The sequence below is a fragment of the Populus alba genome, chromosome 15 (genome assembly GCF_005239225.2).
Source record: "Populus alba chromosome 15, ASM523922v2, whole genome shotgun sequence".
NCBI classification, from domain to species: Eukaryota; Viridiplantae; Streptophyta; class Magnoliopsida; order Malpighiales; family Salicaceae; genus Populus; species Populus alba.
In genome coordinates this window covers 3,216,884-3,229,533 of record NC_133298.1, presented here as the reverse complement: position 1 = coordinate 3,229,533, position 12,650 = coordinate 3,216,884, and the positions used below count along the sequence as shown (strand labels likewise).

Below are 12,650 nucleotides of genomic sequence, written 5' to 3'. Positions count from 1 at the left end.
ACCTTCAAATTTAGTTCATTTACTAGAAAACATTTTTAACTCATAATTCATAAAATATTTCATAAGTAATAACTTATTTCAAATATTATTTTCATATCATCATAATTATCATCTCATTATCTAACCCTTTACCATTAAAAATAAAAATTTTAAAAATAAAAAATATTATTTTAATATAATATAATTTTAAAAGAAACACTTTAAAAACAATTGTTACCATAATATTAAACAGGTTCTCTAACAAGTTTCAATTCTTTTCAATCAAATAATCATCACCATTATAATATAATATGATGGTTAAAATTTTATAATTATTTTTTAATTAAAAAAATATCAAAATAATATTTTTTATAATATCCCGAGAAGGTACTTCAATTTAACATTTTCAAAATTTTAAAGTTTTAAAAATAATATATTCATTTTACTATGCTATCAAAATATTAAAAAATAGAAACACCCATGAATCCTTAGTTTTAAAATTTTACTTTTAAGAATATTTAAATATGAAGTATGAACATTATCTAAAGCCACCGTTTAGACAAGAAAAACGTCATTTCCAGAAAACACGTAATGTCAAGACAGCTCAGATTCCCGAACACGCTGCCCAAGCGCGCACTCGCCGGGAAGACTAGAGGTCAAGTCGTCGTCGTCCCCACCAACATGGTTATTATTGCCCGAGCATCAAGAAGAGGATTGGCCCCATCCCCGTCCCTTCCTCTCTCCTTCAAGACTTCTTCTTCTTCTTCACAATATATATATATATATATATATATATATATATATATATATATTATTCTAGACTTTTTGCTATTCTAGATGCAAAATGCTTAGGCGGACATGATTGCTATTTTAATTTTAAAAAGATTGATATTAACCCTGCTGTGAATCGCATGCGGGACATAAGTGTTTCCTGTGTAAAGAAAATATATAATAAAAAAAGTTGAAGAGAAAATAACAAAAGATCTAAAACTACTAAATTGCTAATACGCCAGGCCAAGGAAATAGCTAATCCATTTGAAATATTAAAAAAGTTATAATACAAATAACACTTATTATTGGGAGGCAAAAAAGGTCCTCGACACGCGCGAACACTTGGACTCAATGCATGGAATGTTTCTTCTGTAAGTGTAGTAGGTAGTTCTTATTTTTTTTTATTAAAAAAATTAATATAATATTTATATTTTTAAAAACTATTTATGATATGAAGACATTATTTAAACCAAAAATTAATATTTATATTTTTTAAAAAAACTATTTATATAAAAATTAATATTTTGTAACATTATATTAATAAAAAAAAAAAATTATATTTTTTATTAATATAATGTTAAAAAAAATAAGAGGATTATTTATAAAAACTATTTATAAATATTAAAAAACTGTCATGTCTGGCCGGAGTTGAAAAGAATAGTTGCCGTAATTTAAGCATGGGGAAATTATTTATTTCTTCCAATGTTCAATTGTTTATGTTCAAAAAAATTTTTATATTTTTTATTAATATAATGTTAAAAAAAAATAAGAGGATTATTTATAAAAACTATTTATAAATATTAAAAACTGTCATGTCTGGCCGGAGTTGAAAAGAATAGTTGCCGTAATTTAAGCATGGGGAAATTATTTATTTCTTCCAATGTTCAATTGTTTATGTTCAAACAAACCGACGGCCGGTGATCCCTTTTTCCTTAGATATATATGTTGTTTGTCTTTTTGGTATAAATAATGTTTTTATATATAAATTTTTTAATATTTGGACATTTTGCTTGATTGGAGTTCATGAGATGAAGACAAAATGAACTCCAAATTCACATGAAATTAAAAAGCAAGCTTCCTTTACTGGGAAACAAATGCTATTATTATACATACAAGTCTCCTCCCTCAAAGCCACCTTATGTTAGAGCCTCTCTAATAGATTGCAGAAATTATTGCTATTATTTTTTGCAGCTTATACCATTTTGTGCTGGTTTCCTTATCTTTTTTTCTTTTTGTTTTTTGGAGCATTTGATGGAGTTGCGATACTAATTTCTTTTACTTAAATATGTTGCCTCATCTTTTATTTTTATTTTTGTTTGTTCTTTCATGCCTAATTCTCCAGATCTTATACCTATGTCTGTTTATTTTTATCCTTACACATATTAATCAAAATTTAACTTTGTTTTTCAGGTCTTTTGAAAGGGCTCCTTTTATTTATCATCAGTATTTTCTCAGGTTTATTTTGTGCCTCTCTTATTTACTTTATCCATTTGTATTTCCTTGCATGCTTAATCATGGTTATGATATTTCTATGTTTAGCAACACATAATGTCTTTTTTTAATTGCTTGATATTTTATTGTTATAATCTTCATCCTTTCTTGAACCAAGGAGTTGTGTTTTTTAGCTAAGCCTACCCTATCATCATGTCTTATGATATATCAAATATTTTAGTCTAATATCATTCTTCACCTTGCAAGCCAGTTTAATCTTTCGTCAACACGTAATTTCATAATTTTTTTTAATTATCCCTATGTTTACATTGTTTCTTTAGAAAGTGCATGTCATTAGCATTTTCTCTCTATCCCTGTGTTTTCCTTCACTTAGCGATGATCCTGTACTAATCATAGTTTTTTTTTGTGTTTTTTCTTTCATTTACCTTGGCGTCCAATTATCTATCTATATGTATAAAGTATAAAATATTTACCTCTGGATGTTTTTGTTATGCTTGCATTTAACTATCTCCACTTAACTTTTACAACTAACTTTATGAATCTGCTATCTATTCCTATATAACATGTGCAAAAAATATATTACACACTTTAACACCCGCAGCATCGCGCGGGTATCAAGGCTAGTAGAACTCTAAAACGTGTGGGGAAAACACTGTAGCTTCCCCACGCCTACTGTGCATCAGTGAATTAAAGTCTTTTTTTTTTTTTTTTTTTTGTTTCTTTTAAGCCTCACTGTACTCATTTTTAATATATTATTATTATTATATTATATTATATTATATTATATTATTCCTAAGCATCAGTAAAGTTTTTTTTTTCACGCCTCACTTTACTCATTATTAATATATTATTATTATATTATATTATATTATTTAACTGTCTTATTTTTTTTTTGTTTTTAATTTTTTTTTTATTTTTTAAATGAATTTTTTTTTTTGATTTAGTTTGTTGGTATTAAATTTTTTCTATTTAATTATCAGACTTTCATAACATATATCCTGGCTTGACGGGTTAACTTGGTTTGATGGGTTGACCCAATTAACTTTAGGTAAACCGTTAATTTTTTCATTTATTTAGTTATCAAACTTTCATGATGCGAATTCCAGATTTGACGGGTTAATCCAGTTAATTCATTTTTTTTTCTTTTTCTTCATTAGTTTTTTTTTTCTGTTAGTTTTTTTTTTAATCAATCTATTTAATTATCACACTTATATGACACGACCTTGCAGCCAGACCTACATCCGAGACTATTGGATCTGGTATTGCAGCCACCCCCACTTAAACTTGGGTCATGCAAGTTTGATGTTATTATTAATATTATAAATATTATTTTTTAGGTCAGGTGTTGCAGCCAAACTCAAGACACTGTAACACTGGACCCAGAAATATTGGATGTGGGTCTGGCTATAAGGTCGTGTCATAAAAGTGTGATAATTAAATAGATTAATTAAAAAAAACAAAGAAAAAAAATCAACTGAAAGAGAAAAACTAATGAAGAAAAAGAAAAAGAAATTAAATTAATTGGGTTAACCCTTTAAACCAGGTTTATCCCGTAAAACCTGGGATTTGCGTCATGAAAGTTTGATAACTAAATAGAATTTAATTTTTTTTTAATGAATTTTTTTATTTGATTTAGTTTGTTAATGTTAAATTTTTTTATTTGGTTATCAGATTTTCATGATACGGATCTCGAGTTTGATGGGTTGACCTGATTTGACGAGTTATTTTTTTCATTTAGTTTAGTTTGTTAAAGTTAATTTTCTTTCTATTTAATTATCAGATTTTCATACTTTCATGATACGTATCCTGAGCTTGACAGGTTAACTTGGTTTGATGGGTTAACCCAATTAATTCTGGGTAAACCCGTCATTTTTTTTTCTATTTAGTTATCAAACTTTCATTACGCGAATCTCAGGTTTTACGGGATAACCTGGTTTAAAAGGTTAACCCAATTAATTCATTTTTTTTTCTTTTTCTTCATTAGTTTTTTCCTTCATGTTGATTTTTTTTCTTTGTTTTTTTTTTAAATTAGTTTATTTAATTATCACACTTTTATAACACGACCTTATAGCCAGACCCACATCCAAAATTCTTAAGTCCGGTGTTGCAATTAAGCTCACTTAAACTTGGATCATGTAAGTTTAATTTTATTATTAATATTATAAATATTACTTTTAGGTCAGGCGTTGCAGCCAAACCCAAGATTCTTGGTATGACCTTACAAAAAAAACCCAAAATTTTTTAAATTTTTGTTGTTTTTTTTTTTATATTTTTATACAAAAAAATACCCGCGGCATAGCGCGGGTACCAAGGCTAGTATGATTAAGAAGGCGTTGAGATTCAGAATAGTCTAAAAAGGACAGTCCTAAATAATTACACACACTGTGTTTTGATCTTCTACCTAGACATTCTAGTTTTAGTATAAAAGACGTGGTTTTTGTTGCATTATTTGTATTTGCTGTATCAAATACTTCCCATAATATATTCAGTAGTACTTTCCTTTTTAAGTTTATGTATTTATATCTTGATTATTAAACCCGTTGTTGCTATTAAGTTGACTATAAAAGTTGACTCGAAGAATTCAGAAATTAAAATTTAACTCAAGTTTAATTTAAAATTAAATTAAAAAATATATTAATTTAATAAAAGTTAATTGGCCCAGCGAAATCCAATTCACAGCCCAATATATTAAGTTTATTTTTTTAACTAACATAATAATATTTTTTTAAAAATAATTGATTCAACTTATAGTTTAACATAATAATTTAAATCTTTTTTAGGATAAATCTCCCAACAAGTTTTTGATAATTATAATATACTTTCATTGTACTATATATTGAATATTGAATAAGAAAATGAAAAAATGATTCCTGTTGAGACTGGTCAAGATATTTAGATATAAACTGTAAAGCCAATGGATGCACAAATCCTCACTTAGCATTACATCATCTTAATATTAATTTTAATATTAGATCAATATAATGAGGAATCACTTCAGAATTATGCTATCTAATCTAGACAATGTTTGTCTTCATGATTGTATCATGTTTTTGTAAATTTTTTAATTTGTTTTTTAGTTTTATATTATTTTTTATGTTTTTTTATTGTTTTGCCATGTTAATATCGAAAATTAATTTTAAACAATAAATAAATAAATTATTTTAATATATTTTTCAAGTAAAAAATTATTTTAAAAAAACAATATTTACCATAATCTTAAATAGTACCAATCATATAAAATGTACTAAGTGTTTTGGTGTGTGCTTATCGTCCAACTCATGAGTGATCTGAGCATAATTTATGAAGATATAAATGAGGAAGAGGATAAAATTGAAAAAGGGAAAGGAAATTGAAGGGCAGATCGTGAGTGTGCGCTAGTTTGTGTGGAGTGTTAAAACAAAGAAAGAGAGAGTAAAATAATTGGTTATATGTATAATAATTGAATTCTCTTATATACAGAAGCTGCCATGGAGAGCACCAAGAGTAAAATACACACACACACTTGAGATGTAGCATTAAGATACTGATCTCGCATCAAACATTGGACTTTAAAAAATATTAAGCACTCCATTTTGTTTTTGCTTGTAAATTTATTTTTTTAATAAAAAAAATTGAAAAATAATATATTTTTTAATCTGTTTTTCATTCAAAAAATAAAAAAACAAAACGACCTAATATTTCATATATTCTAGAGTTCCAAGATGGGACATAATTACTTAAAAAAGTAGTTTATATTATAATAAATACTTAAGTTCATGAAAAAACTTGAGTGATTGTATTTTTTCAAAAATTATTATTATGATAAATTATTTCAGTTGCTTCTATAATTTTTAATGACATTAATTATTATTTTATCCTTATATATACATACAGCCCGACTTTCTTGTATGGAAACAGGTTTAGACGAGCGAATAACCAGTTTAAAACATTTTAAATTAATACTTGTTAGTGTTCATAAATCTCTTTTAACATTCTAATAAAAAAGTTGATTTTTTAAAAAATAAAAAATATTATTTTAATATTTTCTAATAAATCATCAACAGTATTAAGCCAAGATTAATAAGCTAGTCCTTTTATGCTTTGTTTGTTTCAAGAAAAACGAATTCCTGGAATTCGTTTTCCTGACTTTTCCATGTTTGGGAACAAATGTTAAAGCAGTAAGTCAACGGAAACTTAATTCCGGTCAATGTAAATCGTTACTTGAGAAAGGAAAGTGTTGAATTTTAATTCACAACTACAATAACATCGCATTTTAAATAATAAAAATAAAAGATCAAAATTGGATTATGACAATTGTAAGTGATTAAATATTTTATATATATTAGATAAACTTGAAAAAATATTTAATTCATTAATAAATTATTTTCCAGTTTATTTTCCATAACACAACCAAACATTGAAAAGTATTTTCCAGTTCATTTTCCATAATACTATCAAATATCAAAAAATACTTTCCCGAAATTTACTTTTCAAAAATTTATTTTTCCCAAAATTCACTTTCCAAAATTTATTTTTCTCAAAATTCACTTTCTAAAAAAACACCACTTTCTTGCCAACAAACTTAGTGAAGCAAATTTTAAACTAGGATTTGACAGGGTCCGCGACTCGCGCAGACCCCTCTGCCACAAATTTTGACGCAAGGTCTCCCTCTTGGGAAGACCTTAAGCCAGCACCCCTCCTGCGTGCAATGGAGGTCACAGACCTAGACCATGAGCCTTCAGGATCACCCATTGATCCCGTCCAGGTAAGTATGTTTAACATAGCTGAGGCCTTCTAATTTATACCCGCTTGCCTTATGTCCCTTCATGTTTTTCCTCAATGTGGGATTCTAGACTACCTCGGGACTTTCTTGTATAGATACTAGGTTTATTTATAGCATATTATACAAAATTTTCGTTATTTACCAAATGCTTAATATGTTTCGCTAAGATTGATGAACAGGTAATTGATACTGGAATCTAAGAAATAAAGCTTAAAACTAACTGAATGAGCATAGATGAAAGGAATCTCACGCCATATTAGCTTTAGTTTTTTTTTATTTTTATGTTTTTTAAATTATTTTAATGCTCACTTTGAAAACAACTACAATTAGACTGTCAAACACCTTTAATACTAAATGAAAGCAACTTTCAACTAATCATGAAATAAAGACAAAAATTTAAAGGGAAACAATTCATAGTTATAAAATTTTTATTAATTTATAACTTGATTTCAAGCTCAAGTTTATGAGTTGGATGAGTTAACCAGATCAATCCACAAATGATATTATTTTAAGATTATTTTTTTTTTAAATAAAATATTATTATTTTAAATTTTTTAAGAATCAAATCAAATCTCATTTAAGTTTTAATCATATTAAGAACTAACCCGATAGATGGATTGGGTTTTATATCATGTTAGATCCTTCTTAGTTTAACATAAAATATGACCAAAATGCTCTTGGATTTACAAGTCACCGGGCAACTACAAAATGATTTTAATAGCTCTAAAAGAAATCTGTTTTGAATTAAAACAAACAACATTGATCATTTTTTATTATAAAAAGACAAGAATTAATTACTAGTGAGACCTTATTATTTAATAAAAAATAGTTTTGCATTTTTATTTATTTTAAACTCAATTTTTTAGTTGTAAAATATGTTTTATTAACTATTCATGCAAGTACTTAAGATGTCCAAAGCAATTGGTGAGCTAAATTTACTTAATTAGCGCTCAGTCGCCTGTGGCTTGTGCTTGTGCAACTTCCCTGTTGGACCAATGGAGTGATGCTCCTCCGATGGGTCCATTGCTAGGGGGTACAACCCACTGTATTAAATATGAGCCCGTTTTTTTTCCCCTCAATAATTTTTTTTGTCTAATAACTGCTAGTTTTGACAAGGAAAAAAATACTTTGTCTAATAATTTTTTCAGCCAAAGCAACTCCACCGGAGGTAATGTCAAATGCCAGAGCTGCACCGGCGGTAACCCCATCGAAACTCATGATTGAAGAGCAAAGCAAAAGAAGTGTATTAGAACCCAAACCAAATCCAGGCAAGTGCATTACCTTGCTTTGTTGCCTGAAGGAACTTTTGGGTAGGGAAACTGGCAATGCTAATGGAATAGGTTAGTGCATGCATTGTGTTGCCACATGTAATTGGAGGGATCAGGGATGGAGAGACTGGAATCTTGAAGGTTGGGCTGTGTAGGCTGGACACGGCAAGGTTGGAACTGTGGAGGGAGAGGAGCAAGCTGTAGCAGATTACTGATAGGCTGTTCATCACCAAAAAACTGGAATTCCTCGAGCATTCTCTGCTGTTCCTCTGGCTTCACCATTGCTACAGCTGCATGTTGCTGCTCCAATGTTGCGACTTGATGCTGCATCCAATGCCAAAAGAAAGCAATGTTTGTGATGAAAGATATTAGATCAATGAATCAAATATGATATGGATGGAAGACAATGTGTTTAGGCCACCTTTGTAACCTAAACGGAAAAAAACCATTTACGTACAAGATGGTACTGTAATTTGTTGATTTTCCACCTCCAGCATTTTCTCCTGGCAGAAGAATAAAATAAATTATAATTAATACAAGAAATAACAAATTGCAGAGAATCAGATGACAGATGATATTTACCTTTCTTCGAAGATTGTCCACCTGCTGTTGCAGAGCTCAAACTGCATCCCAAACAGTCTAAAGAGAATTACGAGGCATCTTTTATAGGACTCAAATATTTACATGCAGCGAATAGGCTCAATAGATTTTGGGAAATTCGAGTTGCATAATAATTTTCAGTATCCATCAGTTTTTATTGTTATTTTCTTTATTTGTTTTAGGGATTCTGTTTTTTTTTTTTTCTTTTTGTAAAATTCCAACTAAAACCAATTTAAAAAAAATTATAATCACCGAGTTTTTTAGGGAAAACATTAGAGAGAAAATTATTTAGTAATAAAGTTATGATTAGGGTCTTGTTGTTGAGCATTATTTTCTAAAATTATGTATTCCCTGTTCTTTGAATCTTAATTATCTTAGGTTCGGCAGCATCACTTTTTTGCATATTCTCGATTTAATATATATGTTGTTATTCGCTTAACAAAGCATTGAAATTGCCTTTAATTCTGTGCTCAATTAAGACATCAACAAAAATATTTATTCATAAAACGAAGCAATTACCTTCCGAGCTCGAACTTGTTCACTGAGCACTCCAGCTGCTTTTCAAGCTTCAACCAGATCCTCATAGTGCAAGGAACTCAAGCTTTCGCCTTTGTAGCATCGCATACTCAACTGAAGATCATCTGTCTCTTTCCTGATTCTTTTCAACTCCTTCCAGATTTTGTTCCTAAAAATATTAAGATACAAAACATGAGAGCCCTCATTCTAGTTATATATTATATATTATATATTATTTCGGTCGTGGATATGGTAAAGAGGAGGTTCTTGTACCGAGTCATTGCTTTCTGAAACGCGCATTCCTTTTTTAGAAATTTCATACCTTTTTGATGATGTGTGGTATGCTGCATTTGTCAAAGATAAAATGGTAATGGGTTTGTACCTTTTTTTTTTAATTTTTTATTTTTTAAAGAATGGCATGTAAAAGGCTAAAAAAAGGTAACAACTTTCTTAGAATTCCTTAAGAAAAAAAGCTTCAAAATTATTATTATAGTATATATTTTGAAAATCACAGGGAATTGTAAGTACTGAAAACGTATGTATCCATTGGCAAATTGCAACAATTTAATCAATAATAATTAATAACATGTTAAACACGACTATTTGAGCATCATATGAGCAACAGCAGATTAATTAGATGAGCAAATTGAGTCAATGATGGCCAAACGTTGGATCTTGCAGAGGCTAAAGGAGCTAAGAAATCTTATCAATTAAGACAAATCACTATCAGCTTTGGAAGAGGACTTACAGGGTTAAAGGACAACAAGAAGTGATCAAAACATATGATGAAAACATGATAAAACAAGATAAAGTAAAATATTAATCATCTCATGTAAATTAGTTTCAGTATCATCAAAGAACTCAGTTTTCCTCAAGAAAACATTAGCTGACTGCTTCAAATCCATCAGTGATTTAGACAGGTACAAATTAGACCATCTGTAGCATCATGGTCATTTTTTTATGTTTTGTTTTACCTGGACGACTCACTGCAGAATTCAGAAAGCGCTTTACCCGTTTGCTTGAGAAATGACGATGAGTCCTATTTCAGCATCACTAGAGCAAGAGAGCTCTATGGGTCTTCTTGAAAAGCCCTACCTGCGTTTGGAGAAGGTGACTTGCCGTGGTGCACGGTTCTCATCCTAGTTATTGCTATCTTTCCTCTTGCCATTTTTCAAAGCGCCTTCTTCTCTTGGAAGGAAAATGCTATGAAAAGGGAATCCTGCCTTCTTTTGGTGCACCTCACTTAATTTCCTGGTAATGTCAAGAGGGGAAAAAACACAGCAATTTAGCGCTGCTAGAAATTGAAAACTGCTTGATGGCACCTATATAATAAATAGGTTATATGATTCAGTGAAATAAATGTTAACTAGATCCATGCTGTTGTAACCCATTTTCGGGTCCCCCGCCAAAAAAAAAAATAAAAATAAAATAGCCAAAGAAGGTTAGAAAAAATGAACAACGAGGATGAAGCGCTTCGGGAAATGGATCAGAAAATATGGTCAAGGTAGTATAAAGATACAAAGATTCGATTTTTGACAAAATATTCTTGAAGGACAGAGACCCCATATTGAGAACGAAAATTTTTTGAATTTTGAGGAGAGAAGCCCAAATTTGGATGTTTATGGGTTTAATTTATTTTTTATTGGATTTATAGGGGATTTGATTGCAAGAAAATTGATTTTTTAAGTCAATTTGGGGCTTTAAATTGAAGAAATTAAAGTTCTGGGGCCAAATTATGATTTTTAGGAATTTATTTAAGTCAAATCAGGGCTTAATTGCATAAACTTGAAGTTTAATGGCCAATTAGGGGTTTAATTGTTGAAAATTCCGAAACCAGGGCACCAATTTGGAAAAAGGCGCAACGATAGGGGGGCTGTTTGGAGTTGATTGAGGGGCCTAAATTGAAGAAATTGGAAGTTTATTGATCAATTGAGGGCTAAATTGCATAATTTAGAGGCCAAGGACCAAAGCTGGAAAAGGCGGCCAACTTGGCGACAAGACAAATTGTCAAGGGACGCAATTGAAAGGAACAAAATAATTGGGGGACTGATGTGAACGTTGGCCTGCATTTCTGCGCCAAATTTAATTGAAAACGGCGCGTTTTCTCCAAAACCGACGCCGTTTCATGCGTTTTAAAAAAAAAAAAAAAAAAAAAAAAAAAAAAAAGACCAAACGGTGCCGTTTTGAACGGCACTGTTTCTCTTCTTCTTTCCCCCGCAGGCGTAGCAGAGGAGAGGAAATCACCGGACTCGGTTTTTGTCCCCGCCTCTTCCTCACGTGCCATGGCCCGACGCCCCACACTTTGGGAAAAAAAAACCCCCGAAGCCGAAGCCGCTGGACCCGACAACCGCCTCGCCACCGAACCCGAGAGAAGCACCTTGGCAGCGGCGCCTGCCGACCAGCACGCCTTGTTCCCCTGCATGCCCCGATATTGCCACTATAAATAGAGAAGAGCAGAGTGAGAAGAGGGAGGAGGACCGATGGAGTGACCCGAAAAAAAAAAACACAAAAAAACGAGACAGTTGAGAGAGAGAGAAGGAGAGAGAAACACCATAACAGAGGAGAGAGTTACCCAAAAAACCCAAGAAAAACCGAAGCAAAGGGAAGGTTTGAACCGGAATTTGAAAGGAAGTGAGAAACCGGAAGACCAAGCAAACGAACCGCGAGAGGACGTCGCAGCCGGACCACTTGGAATTTCGCGTGAGGAGTCGACAGGAGTAGGTCCACATGGCACCGCCTCCATCCGCAGCACCGCAAGCAAGCATCGTCTCGCCGCGCCAGGTACGCCTCCTCCCCTGCACCTTTTTTTTTATTCTGTTTTATTTCTTCGCCCCTTGCCATGCAGAATCGTTTCTGCATGAGGAGACACGGGGGGGGAAATAATTCCCCCCCGTTCATTTCTTTTTTTTCTTTTGGGCCAGACGGGGTCTGGCCCAATGATTTGGGCTGGGCCGGTCTGGCCCAGATTGCGGTCTGGGCGGTCCGGCCCAAGACAAGACCCACATGTTGGGACGAGTCCGGCCCAAACGTCTTTTGGGGCTGGAGTCCGGCCCAATTAATTGGGCCGGCCCCAGCCCATTTAATATAATATTATATATTATTTATTATATTATATTTATGCATGTGTGTGTATATATTTTTTTTTTCTAAAAAATAAAAAAAAAATATAAAAAAAATAAAAAATTTGAAAGTAAAAAAAAAATATATTGTTGTTCTTGGTATATATTGATTTGTTTTTTTTTTATACTATGGGATATAATTTCAGTATTTAAAAAACACCTGTTTTCGTAAAAAAAAAAATG

General features: G+C 31.1%; 1 non-coding gene across 1 annotated transcript; it reads right to left on the bottom strand.

Annotated features, from left to right (window-relative positions):
* Positions 1 to 6,793: 6,793 nt before the first annotated feature.
* On the bottom strand, positions 6,794 to 6,954 carry LOC118033801 (U1 spliceosomal RNA). Its single transcript, XR_004684927.1, has one exon. It is a non-coding gene; the product is annotated as a U1 spliceosomal RNA (small nuclear RNA).
* Between the last annotated feature and the right edge of the window lie 5,696 nt (positions 6,955 to 12,650).